Genomic DNA, 20,344 nt, shown 5'->3' on the forward strand with positions numbered 1-20,344 from the left:
TCAAAGTCCCAATCATCAGAGAAGGTACTTGGTGTCACAAAGTCCCTTAATGAAACCTTGAACTGGTGTGGATACTTCAAGAGCTCAACCGGGCCAAAAATGTCATAATCAGTTCTGTCCCATGCTACCCCACCGGGTATTGGATTGGCTGAGACGTTGCCAAAGCAGGAGAGTAAGTACACCTAACACAATCCAAAATTCAATCCATGGTGAATTCAGATATGTTTCTTTTAGTTGGTGAAAAAGTTCAATTACTTTGTCTTTGAAAGTTTTTGTTAGAGGCGTTTCTTCATGCTCGCTTGGATCTTCAGAGAAGTCGTCGAAATTGATGAAGTATCCAGATGCAGTTCTGTCAGTTGTTGGAATTTTTTCCGGATTTTCATTAGGTTTTGCATTTTTCTTTGTTTCATTAGCATAGTCAGAAGCTACATCATTGTAGACTGGTGTTTCTTGACGAGTTGTTGCAATTTGGGTTTCAAGAGAAATTAGTTCCATGGCATTATTGCATAGTCCTTTTTTATTCACTACAGATTTATCAAATGTGATTAGTCTCTCAGTATGAGCCTCTTGGATTGTAGCAAATTTCGGTATTCTGTTATTTCTTGGGAGTCCACTTGGCCTACTACTTATTATTGGCCATATGATTGTGATTTTACCAGGTCGAAGGAAACAACTCGGTTCTCCCTTTTACCAGCAAGGGGAGGTAGTACAACTGATCTTGTTCTGCTGATAGCTAAGACAGGTACTGCTTTTCTGTAAGAAGGCCCAAATTCCTTCTTTACCGCGATCTTTTCTCTGACCAAATCCCCAATCTTTGGAATCCAGACAGGTCTTGCTGGGACAGGTGGTGTTTCTTCAGTGGCTGTCGGCTGTTGTTTCAACTTAATGTTACTCAGGTTTTTTTCCTGTTTTGTTTAAATCCTGTAAAACAGCCAAACGATCTTTGATATCAAAAGATTTTTCTTCTACCACTGAAGTATGACTATCAAGATCCTGAATAAGCATTCTAGTTCCAAACAATAGTTCGTATGGAGTGAGACCTTTTAGTGAATTTCTTGGCAGATTATTAAGACTACGTTGGACACTTGTTAAATGTTTGACCCACCCATCACCCGAACCTAATACCCTCGCCGTTATAGATTGCTTTATGTCCTGTTTTTTTCTTTCCACAACCGCATTTCCCTCATGATGGAAGGGAGAAGAGTACCGCAATGCGATGCCCATGCTACTCATGGCCTCTTTGTAAGCTCGAGAGCTAAACGCAGGACCCTGATCAGAATGTAGCATGCCAATTGCGTATGTGCCGATAAAGACTTGCAAATCTTTTATAACAGTTCTGGCGTCAGCCGAATGCTGGGGTCTACGTTTTTAGGTGAATTAAGTCTTTATTAATTATGGGACGCATTTCTCCGACTGGATTTCTGCCCTATAGATAGCCTGATGCTATCTAATAGTGGTATCTGGGCTACAGGCTGGTCCGGTTCACAACTGCGATCTCTGTTGCAGTCCTCACAATTTTTTGCAAATTTGTAGATATCTACGCTCATTCCCGGCCACCAGTACTCTGATTGTAGTTCCATCAGAGATTTCAGGATCTCTTGGTGCCTCAGACCCAACCCCATATGTGCTTCTTGTAACAAGAAGTTTCTCCGGTTCGTGTTTGGAATGACCCTATCCCCCACTCCAGGGATTTGAGCAAACGGAATGGAGTTTGCATCAATTATGTGCATAAATTATGTATGTATTACTGAGTGGATAGTTGAGAGGTAATGCTGCATAATCGCCTTTTAATGAGGCTTTTCTTCATATCATCCCTTGCCAATTGAACGAATTCTCTATATGCCTTTGTTAATTCTTTTAGTTTAACTAGGAGTTCTTCGCTTGACATTATTTCGTAGTCTGGGTGTGTTGCATAGTTGCATAGGACCGGCCCCGTTGCTTCTGGTCTACCTAGTGGACCGAGCCTGGTGATGTGATTATTATATTTTAGGGCGCCATTGAACCAGAGCAGGTGCTCTTGGTAATTTAGTGGGATTTCGATCTCCTCGAGAGCAGGTGTATTTTCCCGGAGGTTCCTCTATTTTGTAATAGTGGAAGTCCTTTGTCACCGCGTGTGCTGCTGGAAAATGTATCCATAAATAGAATACCTCTGTCTTCCGATATTCATGTGCCCCTACCACGAATATGACTGACCACCTCTTGGTGTCAGTCCATTTTCTATAAGTTTAAGAGTTATAGTTCTTCTTATATTGACCGGAATGATTATAACACTCGGGTCATTATCTTGGAGGGTTGTGTCTTCCTCTAAGAGTCGAGCTGCTAAGGCTTCTCTTTCTCTCTCTTCATCACTTTCTGAAATTTTACTGATTGAAAGTTTTTTTGTTGCAGATCGAGTTTCAAGGAAACAAAAATTAGGTGCACAATATTTTGGAACACTGTATCCTTCAACGTTGATCAAACCAAAAACTAATACATAGGATTCTCATCCTACTAAGTTCCGGCGGATATTAACCTTTCACCCACTCCAGACGTCTTTTGGAGTTTTTACAGGAAAAAGGGGTTCTGTGTGAAAAGGCATGACGGAGTTACTCTAGTGTCTTGCGTTAGATTATCGCCTTACCAAACGTTGGGCGCCATGTAGTGTAGTTCCTATTTTCCCAATAAGCTCCGCGCATTGGAATAACATAAACAGCAGTGTAGACGTAGGACTGAGGTCATCTAGGTCTCTACTGACTATGTTAAACTTAATTTAGGTTTGCGCCAGCTAGCTCAGAGGTCACTGGAAACTTTCTTGAATGAATAGGGAGGGATAAACTTCCCTGGCTCAGACAAGAAGGGATTCAGTTTCTGACAACCGCATAAACATAACAACTTTGCTCCCTCAGAATAAGAGAGTATCTCTAGAGTTGTGTGAAAACAATAGGCAGCTATTTCACTCCGTCAGCAGTGCATACTTAGTTTCACCAGAATGCAGAGAAATAGAGAGACGGGCGTTTTCACTAAAAGGTGTTATTTATTGAGCAGTCTTCTTTCTCATGCAAGAGAAATGAATTGCCACAATTGCAAAACTTAAAGTAAAGTGCATGCAGTAAAAGTAGTATTAGGAAATAATACTGTAAAAGCATTGATATGGTTTCTTAGCCATATGATACTTTAAAATGGATAAAATATATACATACATAAATACATTGACTAACGTACTCAACTGGTGCTTCTAACTAAGCCTACCCCAGTGTACCTAACCCAAGCCTAATACTTGGGAAGGGATTAGTAAGTAGCAGTTTAAGTAAAGTTGTTTAAGATTGTTTTGCCAAGAATCTGCATCAAGAATTCTCTTAAGGGTTTAGTCAGCTCCGTACCTTGGTAATAGAATGTGGGAGGTCTGGTATCTCTTTCCTCAGGACTCGATATCCCAGCAACCCGCAATGGTAGGCTGGAAACACCGGAGCTGGATTTTCTCGGCTGGAGAAAAAGACAGCGTCTCTCTCAGTGCGTCAAACAGGAGGGGCGGCTTCCGTGGGCTCTCGCATCAGCTGGGCTCTCGGGCAAGTAGATGGCCATTCTGCTCTAAACCACCGTGTGTTTGCTTAAGGCAACTGTTGGTATTTTATACCTGGAAGGTGCCGGGTTTGACTTAAGGTTGGACATAAGACGTCACTAAGAACTAACAGTTCTTTCTGGACTTCAGGAGTTCTTGTTCAAATCAAAACAAAAGCAGGGGGGATTTTCCCGGGCTGCTGGAGGCTTGGTTTGTTTAAAGAACGCGTTGTGCTTTCTAGGAGTCGATGGGAGTAGCCGTACTGTGCTTTGGACTGCATGGGCTATTACTGAATATGGATCTGATTCTTAGGCCTTCATCAGGATATTATTGATTATAACCTCACAAGGGCATAAATCGGGAATATTGAATTAGGGCCCTAGATATAAACACGACACAACGATTTCTAGGAAAAACCCGCCTTCAGCAGTCAGGGACTTCCCCCTGCATGAATATTAGGTTATCCAAGAAATCATGGAGTTTTCAGTGAATTATGTCTCTGATGACGTTATTATGTCCAATCTTACGTCAAACTCGGCACCTTCAAGGTATAAATATGCCCACATTTGTCCAAACAAACACACAGTGGTTTGGAGCAGTTTGACTATCTACTTGCCTGACGCGACCTGCTGCAGCAAGTGCCGAAGGAAGCAGACCCTCCAGCAGTTGCACTGAGAGAGACGCTGTCTTTTCTCTTGCTGAGAAATCCAGCTTCAGTGTTTCCAGGCTACCCTTGCGGGTTGCTGGGAAATAGAGTCCTGAGAGAGATACAAGACCTCCTATATTCTAAACAAAGGTACGGAGCTGATTAGACCCTAGGAAAATTCTTGGAATAGATTCTTGGCAACTAATACTAAAACTAGGCTACACCTCACTTACTTCTTCCCTTGTACTAGACCTAGGTTAGGTACACCGGGGTAGGCGTATTTTAGAAGCACCAGTTGAGTACTTTTAGTCATTATTTATCACTGTGTGTATTTTATGCATTTTAGGTATATTATGGCTTAGAAACCATATCATGCTTTTACAGTACTAGTTTATAAATCTGAAAGACACGTTAGTGATAAATTCCTTACCTTAGAATACCCCCAGGCGTCAGACTGGATCCGGAAACATTTGCGTAGCAATACCCCTGCGCGTCGGTAGGCGTAGTCCGCGGCTTCGCGTCCGTCGTCGTTAGTGATGGAATGACGTCGCCAGAGTACTTAGACGCCGCCCTCGCGCGCTGACGTCAGTTCATCTTTTTTCCGCGCCAGCTAGCACAGATCCGGAGAAGCTCTACCCCGTAGTCACTTTTTGACTAAACTTTTTGCTCTTTTGATCTGTTTTCTCTCGAGTCGTTCAACTCCTACGGTGCCGGTAGGGATGCCCGGGTTTAAACCCTGCTCCAAGTGTGGCCGAATGACGTCGGTTACCGACCCCTATCGCCGGTGCCTTCAGTGTCTAGGCCTCGACCACGATAACCGAACCTGCTCTGACTGCCGGGCCCTGACGTCTAAGGCTAGGTGGGAGCGGTACCGCAAGTGACTTGAGCTCCGGCAGTCGGCCCGCGCCTTTCAAGGTCCCGGTCCCACAGGAAGTCAAGGGACCGGTCGTGGGGTCGGAGCCTTCGTAGCTCCAAGAGTCGACATCGGTCTTCGGGATCAAAATCCTCAGATAAGAGGCATGAGAGGTCGGAAAGGCGTCATCGCTCTTCCGACCCCGCGCGACGCGGCCGTGGGTTCGGGTGACACCAACCACGCGGCTCCGACAGAGTCACGGGCGTCGCAACCTGCCCCACACCTTCCGGTCCCTGGGCGCCAGAGGAGGTCTAGCAGTACCTCATGGCCATGAAGTCTCCCCCTCCTCCGCCGGGCTCCGTGGCGCCTTTGGGCCCAGCGGTCCAGGTTGGGGGGCCTAGCGGGTCGGGTGCTTCGGCTCAGACGCCCCTGGGTGCTTCGGCCCTGGTGCCGCCGGCGACTTTGGTCCCGGCGCTGCAGGCCCCCACTGGATCCGCTTCCGATCCGGGTCGTCGCCGGTTGACCTCACCGGCACCGGCCCCTAGAGTGTCACCCCCGGCGCCACCGATGGGCGATGCCTTCCCTGATCCTGCCCTCGATTCGGCGTCGGAGCGGCGCCGCTGGGCGCCGCTCTCGACGTCGTATGGAGTCTTTTATTTCCACGACCCGGCCCCATCCTTTGAACCTGAATTTCAGGTGATGGGTGACGAGGGAGATTGGGAGGGGTCTGTGGACCCTCTGGAACAGGAGTGCCAGTCTCAGCAGGACTGGACATGTGAGCTTGGGGATGCCAGTGGACTGGACACTTTGCCAGACACTGGTTTTGTCTCCCCTCCGACCGTGGCTACGAAGGAGGGGGCTGCCTACAGTGTAGTGTTGATGCGGGTGGCCAAGGCCTTGGGCCGGGAGCTCCCCGTCGCGGCAGTGAGGACTAACCTCCTCACTGAGGTCCTTAAACCACAGGCAAGCTCGGCTGAGCCTCTACTGCCGTTTAATGAGGCCTTGTGTGACGTTCTTTTGGGCACTTGGTCCAAGCCCGCTACAGGTCAGCCTGTAGAAAGGAGCGTGGCCAGACGCTACCGCCCAGCTCCGGGCGACCCTTGCTTCTTGTCCACCCACCCCACCCCCGAGAGCCTGGTCATCCAGGCCTCTACTTCCCAGACCGTATTCCCCGACGGCTCCGCCCGATCGGGAATTCAAGAGGTACGAACAATTCGGAAAGAAGGTGTTCTCGTCCCTGAGTTTGGGAATGCGGTCAGTCAATACCACATGCCTCTTGGGCCGCTACACCCACACTCTGTGGGACACGGTCGCGGACGTGCTGCCACAATGTCCGGAGGAGGCCCGGACTAAGCTCGCCCAAGCCCTTGCGGAGGGTCGAGATGCGGCACGCTATTCCATCCGCTGTGGGCTGAATACCACGGACTCACTGGGCAGAGCGATGGCAATGACGGTGGCTGTTCGACGCCACGCCTGGTTGAGGACCACCAACTTTTCAGCTGATTTCCAGGCCACCCTTCTGGACATGCCATTTGATGGCCGTCGCCTCTTTGGCGACAAGGCAGACCATGCGCTTGAGCGATTTAAGGACTCCAGGGCTACGGCCAAGTCCTTGGGCCTCTCGGCCCCACGCCACCAAACGGGTGCCTTTCGCTCCTTTCACGGCCAAGGAAGGGCCGCTCCCACACGTGCTGCCAGCCACGCAGCGCAGACTAATACACAGCGCTGTGGCGGCCGTGGAAACCGCCGTGGCGGCGGTCGGGGACAACGGCAAGGCCAGTCCGCACCTTCCCCTGCAGCATCCGCCTCAAAACCCTCCTAGTCCGTGCTTTCAGGCCCATGTGACGCCAGTGGGGGGCAGGGTTCGCCATCACCACTTCCACTGGTGCACTGTCACGTCGGGCATGTGGGTGCTGCAAATCGTCCGAAGGGGCTACTCCCTCCCCTTCGAGACGACCCCTCCAGCCATGCCACCACAATACCACCGCGTGTCGGGGGATCATTTGCAACTTCTGCAAGAGGAAGTTACGGTCCACTTGGCCAAGGGGGCCATCGAGCGCATTCCTGGGCCAGAAGTAGGGTGTGGTTGTAACTCCCACTACTTTCTGGTACCCAAGAAGGGCAAAGGGGGCCTGCACCCTATCTTGGACCTACGGAACGTCAACGGCTTCCTCCAGAAGGAGAATTTCAAAATGCTGATATTGGCTCAGGTCTTAGCTGCCCTGGACCCAGGAGACTGGATGGTAGCGTTGGATTTGCAGGACGCATATTTCCACATACCCGTCCTGCCGGCCCACCGGCGCTACCTGCAGTTCACGGTAGGCCATGAGCACTTTCAGTTAATCGTGCTCCCCTTCGGCCTTACCAGCGCCCCACGGGTGTTCACGAAAGTGATGGCGGTGGTCGCAGCTCATCTGCGCAGGTTAGGGGTTTCAGTCTTCCCCTACCTCGCCCCAGACAGTCGTCAGCCACCTCCAGACAACGGCGGACCTCCTGCACCAGCTGTAGTTTTCCATCAATGTGCCGAAGTCTCACCTGTGCTCCTCTCAGAAGCTCCTCTTCATCGGAGCGGTCCTCGACTCAACGCAGTTTCGGGTTTATCCTCCTGAACAGCGGGTCCGGGATATTCATGCTCCGATTCCAATCTTTCAGCCTTTATCCCGTGTCTCGGTCGGGTTGACGCTGCGGCTTCTGGGGCTGATGGCCTCCTGCATCCTTCTGGTGCATCACGCCAGGTGGCGGATGCGGGCTCTGCAGTGGGACCTGAAGTTTCAGTGGGCCCAGCATCAGGGCAACCTGTCCGACCATGTCATGATCTCGGAGAGCACTGCAAGTCAGCTGCAGTGGTGGCTCACGGACCGCGATTGGGTCAGCGGCAGTTCCCTCTCCTTTCCCCAACCAGAGCACGTAGTTGTGACAGACGCGTCCCTCCAGGGCTGGGGAGGCCACATGGGAGAGGCGGAGATCAGAGGCCTCTGGTCTCCGGCGGAGTCCCGGCTCCATATCAACCTTCTGGAGCTGCGGGCGAATCGTCTAGCACTGAAGGCATTCCTCTTCTCTGTCCGGGGGAGTGTAGTGCAGGTGTTCACAGACAATACCACCGCCATATGGTACTGCAACAAACAGGGCGGGGTGGGGTCGTGGACCCTATGCCAGGAAGCTCTGCGCCTCTGGCAGTGGCTGGAACATCAGGGCGTGACCCTGGTGGTTCAACACCTGTCAGGTTCTCTGAACGCCAGGGCAGACGAGCTCAGCCGAAGGTGCATGATGGATCACGAATGGCGTTTGAACTCGGACGTGGCGCAAAGCCTCTTTCTGCAGTGGGGAGAGCCTTGGTTAGATCTATTCGCCACCGAAGAGAACGCGCAAGGTCATCAGTTCTGTGCGTTTGAATTTCCAAGGCGGCACTCGCTCGGGGACGCTTTTCGTCGCGAGTGGAGTTGCGGTCTGTTGTACGCCTTTCCGCCTATACCACTTCTGCCCAGAGTGCTGAAGAAAATCAAGCGTGACCGGGCCCAAGTCTTCCTTGTGGCTCCGGACTGGGCGCGAAGGTACTGGTATGCCGAGCTACTCAGTATGTCAGTCAATCCCCAGTTCGTCTGCCTCTTCAGGAGGACCTTCTGTCGCAGCAGCAGGGGACGGTCCTCCACCTGAACCTGTCCAGTCTCCACCTCCATGCTTGCAGATTGAGCGGCGACAGTTGAGGCCATTTGACTTGCCTCCTGTAGTCTGTAATTTAATTCTGGCAGCTGGCGCCCTCCACAAAGTCTGTATACGCCTGCAGGTGGAACAGATTTGTGGCATGGTGCACAGCAAAGGCGGTGGATCCTCTCAATGACCTTCTTTCTGAGGTTCTCCTTTTCCTTCTTTCTCTCGCCCAGCAGGGCTCTGCTCTGGGCACTATCAAGGGCTCACAAAAACAAACTGTAGAAAAAGGGTCTGAGGGGAACCTTTTAAAGACCTGCTTGCATCCTATCCCCCAAATCTCTAATCACAAAACACAAAGGATGCCAAGGGTCTAGAAAACATTGTCAGCTCACTCAATAAGTAGTGTGCGAACACTGGTGCATAAATGTAAATATATATGTGTGTGTGTTATAAGAAGAGAGATATATAGATATATAAACCCATCAGCCCGCCCATTGGTGGAGACTCATCATCTGGGTTGTTTTGTACAGATTGGTACCATCCACACTTAGCCCACTATGTAATTGTGGGATAGTGATGTGGAATCAACCAGAGCGAGAAAGATGTTTCGGCTGAAGGGTCAAAAGTTGCAGTGCATGAGAAAGGTGTGAATACAAAAAGTAAAGGTGATTAAAATTGCCTATTGTGATGCCAAAGAAAGAATTTTAATAGAAAGGTCATCATAATGGCAAGGTTAAAAACAGCAAGTGGAGATAGTATAGCAACAAATATTACTATCAATAATGTCTACGTGGTCAACATGTTTCAGCCTTGAGGGCTTTCGTCAGGACCTAAAAGTATATACCACTACTGCAACAGTGAAAAAAATAATAATGTTAGTGATATAGATTCATTTCACATAACACATGACAAAACCCAAACCAAGAGATCAACTGCGCGTAGGTATAGATTCACTGTGGTGAGAAATCTCTCTCCTATAACACAAAGGAAAATTATGCATATGGACATAGATAACCATATCAGTAACAGTGTGTAACAACAATTGTTTGTTCCGCTGTCATCTAAATATAAACTCACCCATCACTTGTATGGAGGATGCCTCACCTCACCTGGCACTCGCTCAGGTTGAAAGAGGCCACGCCCTACGAGGAGAAAGAGGAGAGAAACAATGGCCTCAAATTGTCACTTGGATATATTAAGTAAAAATTTATATAGAGTGCTAGTTAAATGCTCTGTCATAAGCAGGAGGAGATGGTAGAACAAACCAAGCCCCAATGGTGATGATCACGTTTTGTTAAAAGTCCCCAGTTTTGTTGAAAAAACAAACTCAGCATAATATATAGATAACTGAGATGTTGTAATGCCCTAGCATGTCATGGTATGGTCCCAAAGAATAATAAAGATGGTCTCAAAAGATTATAATGCTGGAGCCATACAGAAGACCCACCTGTCCGTCGTTGCCTCGAGCCTCCCACTGAGTCGAGGGGAAGGTAACGAGGCGTACGGACATTGTTGGTTAAATACGATGTTTACGGACCTGAGAGAGACCCGTTTTTATTTTCGTTTTGATTAGTTAAGCTCGAATGAACATTCCTATTGGTTACCCTCCGTGTGAAAAATGAGCCGGAAATACTTAAAACGGGCGGAAGGGTACCAGCTGTCCAATCAGCGGACATCACCGCTAAGTTTTCAATAGCGGACCAGTTAGGAGACCGAGGTCTCCGCGTAAGAAGGCGCGGCATTATGCAGGAAATACTTTAGAGCGGGCGGAAGGGAACAAACGTCCAATCGGCGAGTATTACCGCTAAGTATGTAATGGCGGACCAGTTTGGACATCAAGGTTTCCCCGCAATGTTAAAAATACATGGCATGCATTTGCATACACAAAGCGGCAGGCACCGTGCGGTGCCTGCCGCATTGTGTATATAAATGCAGGGGGGTACCACAGGTACCCCCCATGTGCACCCCCCACCTTGCCTTCCCCATGGGGCCCTGCAGGGGCCCCCAAAGTTAAGACCGCCTACCTTTCTGTGGCGGCAATGAAGGCATCTCCCACAGCCCATCGTAATATGACTGGCGGTGTCTGATAGACACCGCCACCATGTAAACCCTTTTCCGCCCGGCCGCAAGGCGACCGGGGCGGAAAAGCGGCAGACGGTGTTTCAGTCTGCCGCGGTCCCCCCCTGCCATAGTAATAAGGCAGGGGGGAAATTGGTGGCTGGCGGGCAAGGATGTCGGGCGGATCGCCACCACCCGCATGGCGGTGGCGATCCACCCGAAATCCTAATGGGCCCCTTAGTGTGTTATAAAATCACTATTACAAGTATACAGTTTTCGATAGCCACTCATACAATCACTGAGTCTTATGTATACTTATTTATAAACAACAACACTGCCTTTTATATTTCTACTTTGTTGGACATGTATCATTGAGAAATATATTTCTGTAGTAGGGGATCTCTGTTATAGTCATAATCTAGTGAATAGTCCCGCCCATGTGCGTGGACCCCGGAGGAATCAAAAATAATCTCTTAAGTCATCCTCTTTGCAGTCCTGCATAGACACTTAAGAGAAAATTAAAGACAATAATGCCGCCTGTACCTACAAGGCTACACTGTCCAATACTTCAACTAGAAATGCCAAGAATATTTTACCAACATCACATTTACCATAATGTGTCAAGTTCCATCCATAGAGAAACTTCCCCTTCACAAAAACCTTGGAATGATAGAGAGGAAGGGATGGACAGACAAGCCTCCGTAGGCTGCCATTATGTGTCTGAAAAAGGAATACCGTGCCTTTAAGGAACTCTCCAGAGACCCTCGATATCCCAGCATGCACAGCCAAGTCCTTTTAGTTTCAGTTCTATTTTCCGGCTCTTGTTCTCAGGACACCCCCGCTCGCACGGCCACCAGCTGTTGTGTGTGCGACTCGCCCCGCTGCTGCCCGCAGCCTCGCTGAGCCTGCCTCGCCGACCCCGCCCCCTGCCGTATTTACGTGTACTGTTTGGTTTTACTTTGTTTCCTTTTTGTGTCCCTGCATTTTGTTAACATTTTTATTGTTTCCCCATTTGCTGTATTAGATTTTTTGTGGTTGCCTGTGCTGTTGTCCTGTCTCTCTGCCCCCTGTGCCGGCCCGCCTTGCTCCCCGCTTCCCGCCGCCGTGCTAGCGGCCACGCCCCCTTTTCCTTCTGTGCCCTCCCCACTCCCGCCTCCCAGCTGCTCCTCCCTCCCTCCCACTTCGCCATAAATGGTGACCGCGCAGCGGGGGCGCCGATTGTGCGCTGAAGGTGCGCCAAAGGTAAGCCAGTCTGCGCACGTCCGCGCCTGGACCGCGTCCAGCGCCAGGACCCCTGGCCCCCACCGACGCAAGATGACCCGACAGACCTACGACGCCGCCACCCTCAACGCACTCAATGCCGGCCGGAACCCCGCCTGCTGCCGGGCCGCCCCGAAACGCTTCCACGGACCCTTCACCTGCACAACCTGCAAGTTCGCCTGCCTCTGAACATGCACCGCGCCCGCCAAGCCAAACCGCAGCACCGACCTCAAGTGCATCCTGCTCAACACCCGCTCCGTCCACAGACACGCCGTCGAACTCTGGAACCTGCTCGACACAACATCACCAGACGTCGCGTTCCTCACTGAAACATGGATGAACACCTCCTCAGCCCCCGACATCGCCATCGCCATCCCGGATGGATACTAGATCATCAGGAGGGACCGCGTCAACCAGACTGGGGGGGGCATCGCCATCGCCCACAAGAACACCATCCGCATCACGACAGACGCAGACGACACCTACACCGTCGCCGAACACCTCCACTTCCAGATTCACACCGACCCAAAGACGACCCTCAGAGGCACCCTCATCTACAGACCCCAGGATCACGCACACAATTCAGCGAAGACATCACAGACTTCATCAGTCCACACGCCCTCCCCTCCGCCGACTACATCCTCCTAGGGGACCTCAACTTCCACCTGGAGAACAACAAGGACTGCAACACCGTCACCCTGCTGGACAACCTCGGACTCAAGCAACTGGTCAACACCCCCACCCACTACGCCGGCCACACGCTTGACCCCGTCTTCTCATCCAGCAAGCACATCGCCTTCAGCCACTCCACCGGACTTCACTGGACCGACCATAGCTGCATCCACTTCAGCTTCAGAAAAACCACGACCCACCACCACCCGCAACAGGTTCCTCACAGAAGCTGGAGCAAGATCACCGCCGACCAGCTCACCACCTCCCTCAGCCAGAACCCACCTGCCAGCACACCGGACCCCAACGAGGCAGCCCGCAACTTCACGCAGTGGCTGACCGCCTGCGCCGACGACCTTGCACCACTGAAGAACCCTCCCAGCAAACCCAGAAGCAAGAAGGCCCCCTGGTTCACCGACGAACTCAAGGACTCCAAGAAGACCTGCCGCACCCTCGAGAAATTCTGGCTCCTCGACCGGACCACTGACAACATGACCGCCCTCAAACACGCGACCCGCAAGCACCACCAGTTCATCCGCACCACTAAGAAGAAATCACTGAAGGATCGACTGGACAAAAACGCCCACGACAGCAAGGAACTCTTCAGCATCGTCAAGGAGTTCTCCAACCCCAGCACCGGCAACAACGACATCACCCCTTCACAAGATCTCTGCGACTCCCTCGCCTCGTTCTTCCACCGCAAGATTGCCGACATCCACAACAGCTTCGGCGCACCATCCTCGCACCCAACCGTCGAACCAATGCACCCCACCGCCACCCTCCGCACCTGGACCGCAGTGAGCACCGCAGCCCGCACGATGAACACCACCCACTCCGGATCTCCGACTGACCCCTGCCCCCACCACGTCTTCCACAAGGCCGACTCCACCATCGCACCCCAACTCCGAGACGTCATCAACACCTCCTTTGACACCGCCACCTTCCCGGAGAGCTGGAAGCATGCCGAGCTCAGCGCCCTACTGAAGAAACCTACAGCGGACCCCACCGACCTCAAAAACTTCCGCCCCATCTCGCTCCTCCCTTTTCCTGCCAAAGTCATCGAGAAGATCGCCAACAGACAGCTTGCCGCCTTCCTCGAGACGAATGGATCCCTCGACCCCTCGCAGTCCGTCTTCAGAGCCAACCACAGCACCGAGACCGCCCTCATCGCAGCCACCGACGACATCCGAGCCCTTCTCGACAACAGGGAAACAGCAGCACTCATCCTCCTGGACCTCTCCGCCGCGTTCGACACTGTCTGCCACCGCACCCTAGTCCAATGCCTCAGCAACACCGGCATCCAAGAGAAGGCATTGAAGTGGATCATCTCGTTCCTCGCTGGAAGAACACAGAGAGTCCGCCTCCCCCCGTTTCGTTCTGAGGCCTCCGAAGTCATCTGCGGCGTCCCACAAGGATCATCACTCAGCCCCACCCTCTTCAACGTCTACATGAGACCTCTCGCAGCCATCGTACGCCAACACAACCTCAACATCATCTCCTACGCCGACGACACCCAGCTGATCCTCTCCCTCACCAGAGACCCCGACACCGCCAGAACCAGCCTCCACGAAGGGATGCAAGACGTCGCCGAGTGGATGAAGAACAGCCGCTTGAAACTGAACTCAGACAAGACGGAAGTCCTCATCCTTGGACCATCACCCTCCGCCTGGGATGACTCCTGGTGGCCCCCAGCCCTGGGCACCGCCCCCAATCCGACAGACCACGCACGCAACGTGGGCTTCTTCCTGGACTCCGACCTCTCGAGGACCAGACAAGTCAACGCCGTCTCCTCTTCATGCTTTCACACCCTCCGCCTGCTCCTCAAGATCTTCCGATGGATCCCGATCGAAACCAGGAAGACGGTCACCCAGGCCCTCGTCACCAGCTGGTTGGACTACGGAAACACCCTCTACGCCGGAACCACAGCCAAGCTACAGAAAAGACTACAACGCATCCAGAACGCCTCCGTCCGACTCATCCTGGACATCCCTCGATGCAGCCACATCTCCGGCCACCTGAGGAATCTGCACTGGCTCCCCATCAACAAGAGGATCATGTTCAGGCTCCTCACCCATGCGCACAAGTCTCTCCACAACCTGGGCCCCAAGTACCTCAACGACGACTGACCTTCCACACGCCCACCCACCAGCTACGGTCCGCTAGCCTCGGCCTCGCCGCCGTACCACGCATCCGAAGAGCCACCGCCGGAGGCAGATCCTTCTCCTACCTGGCGGCCAAGACATGGAACTCCCTCCCCATCCACCTTCGGCTGACCCAGGACCACCTCGCCTTCAGGAGACAACTCAAGACCTGGCTGTTCGAGCAGTAGCAGCCCCCCTCCCCCAAGCGCCTTGAGACCCTTCCAGGTGAGTAGCGCGCTATACAAGTGTTATGATTGATTGATTGATTGAGTGACTGCTAGCAGGACCCTGGAGCATTGAGCTCTCCCTTTTTGGGTTTAATTCTAATTTTTTTACACTTTTCAAGTGTTTAGCGTGTTTTACTCGATGTCCACCTATTCCTTCTTCCATTTGCTTGAGGTTTTTGCTAGTTTTTGCCATCCTTTCTGTCGAAAATGCCTGCATTGTTCGACAGATGCCCGGAATGTGCCAGGAAGAAGGCCAAATCGGACAGCCACAGAGTGTGTATCCTCTGTCGCCCTCATCCCATGTCCCTGAGGATTGTGAAACCTGTCAGTTCTTTTCCAAGAGGACCAAGAGAGAGGGGGAGAAGATCCGGCTCAAAGGCCTGGAGCTGAGGAAACTTCAGGATCAAGGTGGGTCTGGGCATGGGAGGGCTAGATCTGAGTCCTCTGCCCGTGCTGAGGCCTCTGGGGGGCTCCCCAGTCAAGAGAAGACCAGGAAACGGCTCTTTTCTCCATTGACGTCGATGGCCTCGACGTCGGCGTTAAGAGGGTTGACCACCGTGTGCTCCCCATCGACCCAGGGCTCTGGGTTGAAGCGGCATCGCCGTTCGATGTCGAGGGGGCTGACACCGCGTCCTCGGACGAGGTCGATGTCGAGAACTACATCAATGTCGAGAAGTCATCGATGTTGTGATGGTTCAAGGCACCGGCGCACGCCGTCGAGGCGACACCACCGCTCACCGTCGAGGTCCACTCGGCGTTCGATGTCGAGGAGTAGGCACTCGACGTCGAGAAAAAGGAGATCGCCGTCGAGGGTTGTGTCAACGTTGAGGCATTCGACGTTGAGGAAGAGGTCGACGCCTAGGAGGGAGAAGTCAACCTCCAGGAGGTGATCCAGGGCAAGGACGGTGTCCCCGGGCTCTGTGGTCAGCCTGTCCTCTGCTTCCACGAGCCCCCAGTCGAGGCGGCGCTGGCGCTCGTCCAGTAGAAGGTCTCCTTCTAGGACTTCGTCGCGGAGGCCGGCAAAGAAGAAGAGAGTGGTTAGATCTTCCGACTCTGAGTACTCTCAAACCTACTCCACTTCGCGGCCAAGTCGTCTACACCTCCTACGTGGCCGCAGAAGAGTCCCACTCCTCCACCGCTTCTGCCACTTCAGAGGACACCTCCTCCTCCTCTTCCGAGGACTCCTCCTCCTCCGCCTCAACATCGTCCCCCGCCTCCTCCACCACAGCTTCCTCCAAGATCAGTCTCGCTGCCGCGCTTCCCGTCACCACCTAAGAGGACGCCATAGCCTAAGACTCCGGCTCTACCTCTGCAGCGTCCACCCCGACCAGGCCGGTGGATCGTCCACGACCTCGGAGGTCCAGATCACGATCCTGGTCGCGATCCAGGTGAAGACGCCATTCTAGGAGTGATCGTAGTTCATCTACAAGGTCCCGGCGGCGTCACAGACGAGATCGGTCGAGATCCCGTCATACGGATTCGTCCAGTGCTCGGGGGTATTCACCCACTCTGTCAGACTCACCCCACATGAGAGTGTCACCAGTGGACGACATTGTGTCATTTCAAGAGGTGTTATTGCGATGGGCAGCAAAGCTGGGTATTACCCTGACGGTGCCAACACCTTCTACTTCAGTGATCTTCGAGACTCTCCATAAGCGGCAACTGTCACAGCCACTGTTGTCCTTAGTGCCGGGGCTGGAGGAACCGGCGATGGAACTTTTCCTGACGCCGGCGTTAACAAGATCCGCCCCCTCCAGGCTGCAGAAGAAATACAGGCCTCCAGACTCCGATCCGGCGTTTCTCAGGTCGGACCCAGTCCCAGATTCGGTGATCGTTACGGCCGCCAGGAAACAACACGCTACTGCTCCATCATCCACGGTACTCCCTGAAAAAGAGAGTAAGCAGATGGATTCTGCGGGTCGTAAGGTCTGCGGTACGGCGGCTATGTCTATGAAAGCCGCTAGTGCCACGGCTCTCCTAGGGCGATACGACCGATCGTTGTGGGATTCCCTACAACAGTTTTTGCATCTCCCTAGGCACAAGAGGGAGGATTTTCAAGAGATCATCAACGAGGGCATGATGGTGTCCAATCAGGTGATCAGTGCGGCGACAGATTCATCGCTCTTGGTTGCCCATGGCTACTGCCACGGAATAAATTTGTGACGTCATGCCTGGTTGCGCCTGACATCGCTGAAGCCAGAGGCCCAGCAGAGGGTCACCAACCTGCCGTTCTCTGGAGCGACTTTGTTTGAAAAACACGCTGATGAGGAGATGGCCCGCATGAAGGTGGACAACAACGGTCCAATGCATTCATTAATAAAGAAAACAAACAGGAAAGGACCTTTGTAACACCATATACAAAACGTGATTGCTATGTGCTGTAATGGTGTTTTCTTGATTTTTCTGTATAACGGTATCTAGTACACAGAAAACGTTTGTCTGCCTTAAAAAGCCTTTCCTGTTTGTAAACCTACCTTCTGTATTAAGACCTGTTAGTGTTGGGCACAGGCTTGTGTACCACACTGGTGATCAGTTGAAGGTATTCTGTTTGAATTGAATTGTGTATTCAGTAAATTTGAAGACCTCTGTCCGGCTGGACATGTCGGATTTTGTCTCTATTTGTTTTCTTTATTAATGAATGCATTGGACCGTTGTTGTCTGAAAAAAGTTAGCTCCCCGAGGTCCCTTGTTGCCTTGATTGGGGCCCCTTGTTGTTATAAATATAACCGCATGAAGATGGAGGCTGAAACCCTGACGGCCGTCGGGTTAGAGAAGAAATCTTCCAGAGGCGTTTTGGTGCCCATGGCAGGGGGCAAGGTTGTCAAACTGGCCAGCAGCAACATCAGCAGCAGCAGCAGTACCAGAGGCGGCCTTTCCAGAAGCGACAGAGGGGCAGAGGCGGCCAGCAGTCCTCCTCGACGCCCAAAGGCCCGGCCGGGTCTAGGCCCTGAGCTGCTATTTCTCCCTCATCCGTTACCCGCTCCGGTGGGGGGAAGCATCCAACATTACTTGGCAGAGTGGAGAAAAAATTACTCAGGACAAGTGAGTGCTGAACATTGTTTGCCATGGATACAGTCTTCGTTTCACCAGCCCGCCTCCAGCAATTCCACCGGTTTGCTCGCAGTTCCGACTGCTCGAGCTCCAGGCGGAGGCCAATACCCTGTTAAGAAAAAGGGCGGTAGAATATATCCCTCTGTCTCAGAGGGTAAAGGGCCTGTACTCACGTTTCTTCCTGGTACAGAAGAAGGACAAGAACAAGTTCAGGCCCATTCTGGATTTGCGACAAGCAAACAAATGGATTCGCAGGGAAAAGTTTTGCATGCTGTCCTTGCACCAGATCTATCCTCAGCTGCAAAAGGGAGACTGGCTTTGCGCAATAGATCTGCAAGATGCGTACTTCCATGTGCCCATTGCACGGAAACACCGGAAGTTCCTGCGATTTCAGTCGGCACCAATCACTATCAGTACACCGTATTACCGTTTGGACTGAAGTCTGCACCCAGGACGTTGTCCAAAGGCATGGCAGTGGTGGCAGCGCACCTGAGAAAGAACAAGGTGTTTGTCTACCCGTACCTGGACGACTGGTTGATCAAAGCCTCCACCTTCCAGGAAGCACAACTGCACTTCAACAAGATAGCTGTTCTGTTGAGCCAACTGGGGTTGCACATAAACATGTCCAAGTCTGGCCCGATCCCTGTCCAGTGCCTGCAGTACTTGGGAGCCTCCATCAATACTCTGTCAGCAAGCGTGTCTCCTTCGGAGGAGAGACGCTTATCGATCCTTCGGAAGGCTCATTCTCTCATAGCTGCTCCATCTACAACAGTGAGGATAGTGCCTTCTCTACTGGGGTCGATGGTCTCTTGCATCTTCATCACTCCACATGCGCGCCTCCACATGAGACTGCTGCAGGAATGCTTGGAGGATCAGTGGGAAAATCAATGTGTATGTAGCAAGGACCCCCTGAATTAGCGAATATTAGAATTCCTAGGCCAGGGAAATTAGCACGATTGAAAAGTAACAACCTAGGACATTTAACGGTATAAATCACATCTAGATCAAGAAAGATGTAGAAGTAAACTACAGCTGGCTAAAATACAAATTTTTATTAAACAATTAACACAATTAAAAAATCATTTATATGACATCAAATGACAGTTAGAAAAATCACACTTATAATTGACAATTACACATTATTAATTCATAAACAGTTATTCTTAAAAAAGTTTTTTTTTAAAAAGAAAGATAAGTGGCATGAAAATTCGGTCTCTACGCGCGTTTCGGTGGCCAGCGCCTTCTTCCTGGAGCAGCCACACAATATTAATGGTTCATTTTATCATAGAGTTGTTAAAAGATAAATTTTCGTTCTCTCATTCGAATTATCTTGATGGCAAATTGGTTTAAGACTGATTGATTAGATGATTGGATAGGTAATCCCGCCAACCGGAACCCTTTTATGATGGTATTGAAGTTCGTTCCTGGGTATTTCTGGGTTTCTCCTAGATTATATCTAGTTTTCTTTGGGTTTTGTCAATAGATTCCAAATTGATAGCTGGTCTATTGTTGGTGTTTTCTTAAAGGTCTGATAACCTAAAATGAAGTAGGATACTTGTTTTTTTCGGGTTTCAGGTGCAAGGAGGATATTAGTCCTTGGATGTCTTGAAAATAAGTTTTAAAAGATCTCCCTGCCTGTAAATGATCGGCAGGGCTCCCTATGTCCGGTGGCGGGATGAGACGTCTTGGTAAGCGGCGAGCGCGGGAAAAAATGAAGGTCATGTGGGACCAGAGGAAAGTGTGCTGGGACGGCAGGATCCAGTTGTCTATTCACGCCCAACAGTCCCTGTGATAGTGGTGCTCAGCAGAGAATCCCCTCAGAGGGGTTCCTTTCCACAAGGACATCCCCACTCACACTATCGTGATGGATGCGTCTCTCCAGGGCTGGGGAGTGTATTCCGACCATCTACAGATCCAGGGAACGTGGTCTCCGGCGGAGTCCACGTATCACATCAATTTCCTGGAACTCAGAGCTGTTCACTTGACACTGAGGGCCTTTCATCCGTCCTTCCAGACCAACTCCTTGCTTGTGCAGACGGACAATACGACCACAATGTATTATCTCAACAAGCAGAGGGGCTCAAGATAGCGCACACTGACGAGGACTGACGATAACGGCGACTCATCTGCCAGGTGTGCAGAATGTTCAAGCAGACGTCCTCAGCAGGTTGATCCAAGAAAATCAAGAGTGGGGCATAAATGACGAGGTGCTCAACGTCATCTTCGCCATGTGGGGCACTCCAGACGTAGATC

This window comes from Lissotriton vulgaris, chromosome 2_1 (genome assembly GCF_964263255.1).
Source record: "Lissotriton vulgaris chromosome 2_1, aLisVul1.2, whole genome shotgun sequence".
Taxonomy (NCBI): Eukaryota; Metazoa; Chordata; class Amphibia; order Caudata; family Salamandridae; genus Lissotriton; species Lissotriton vulgaris.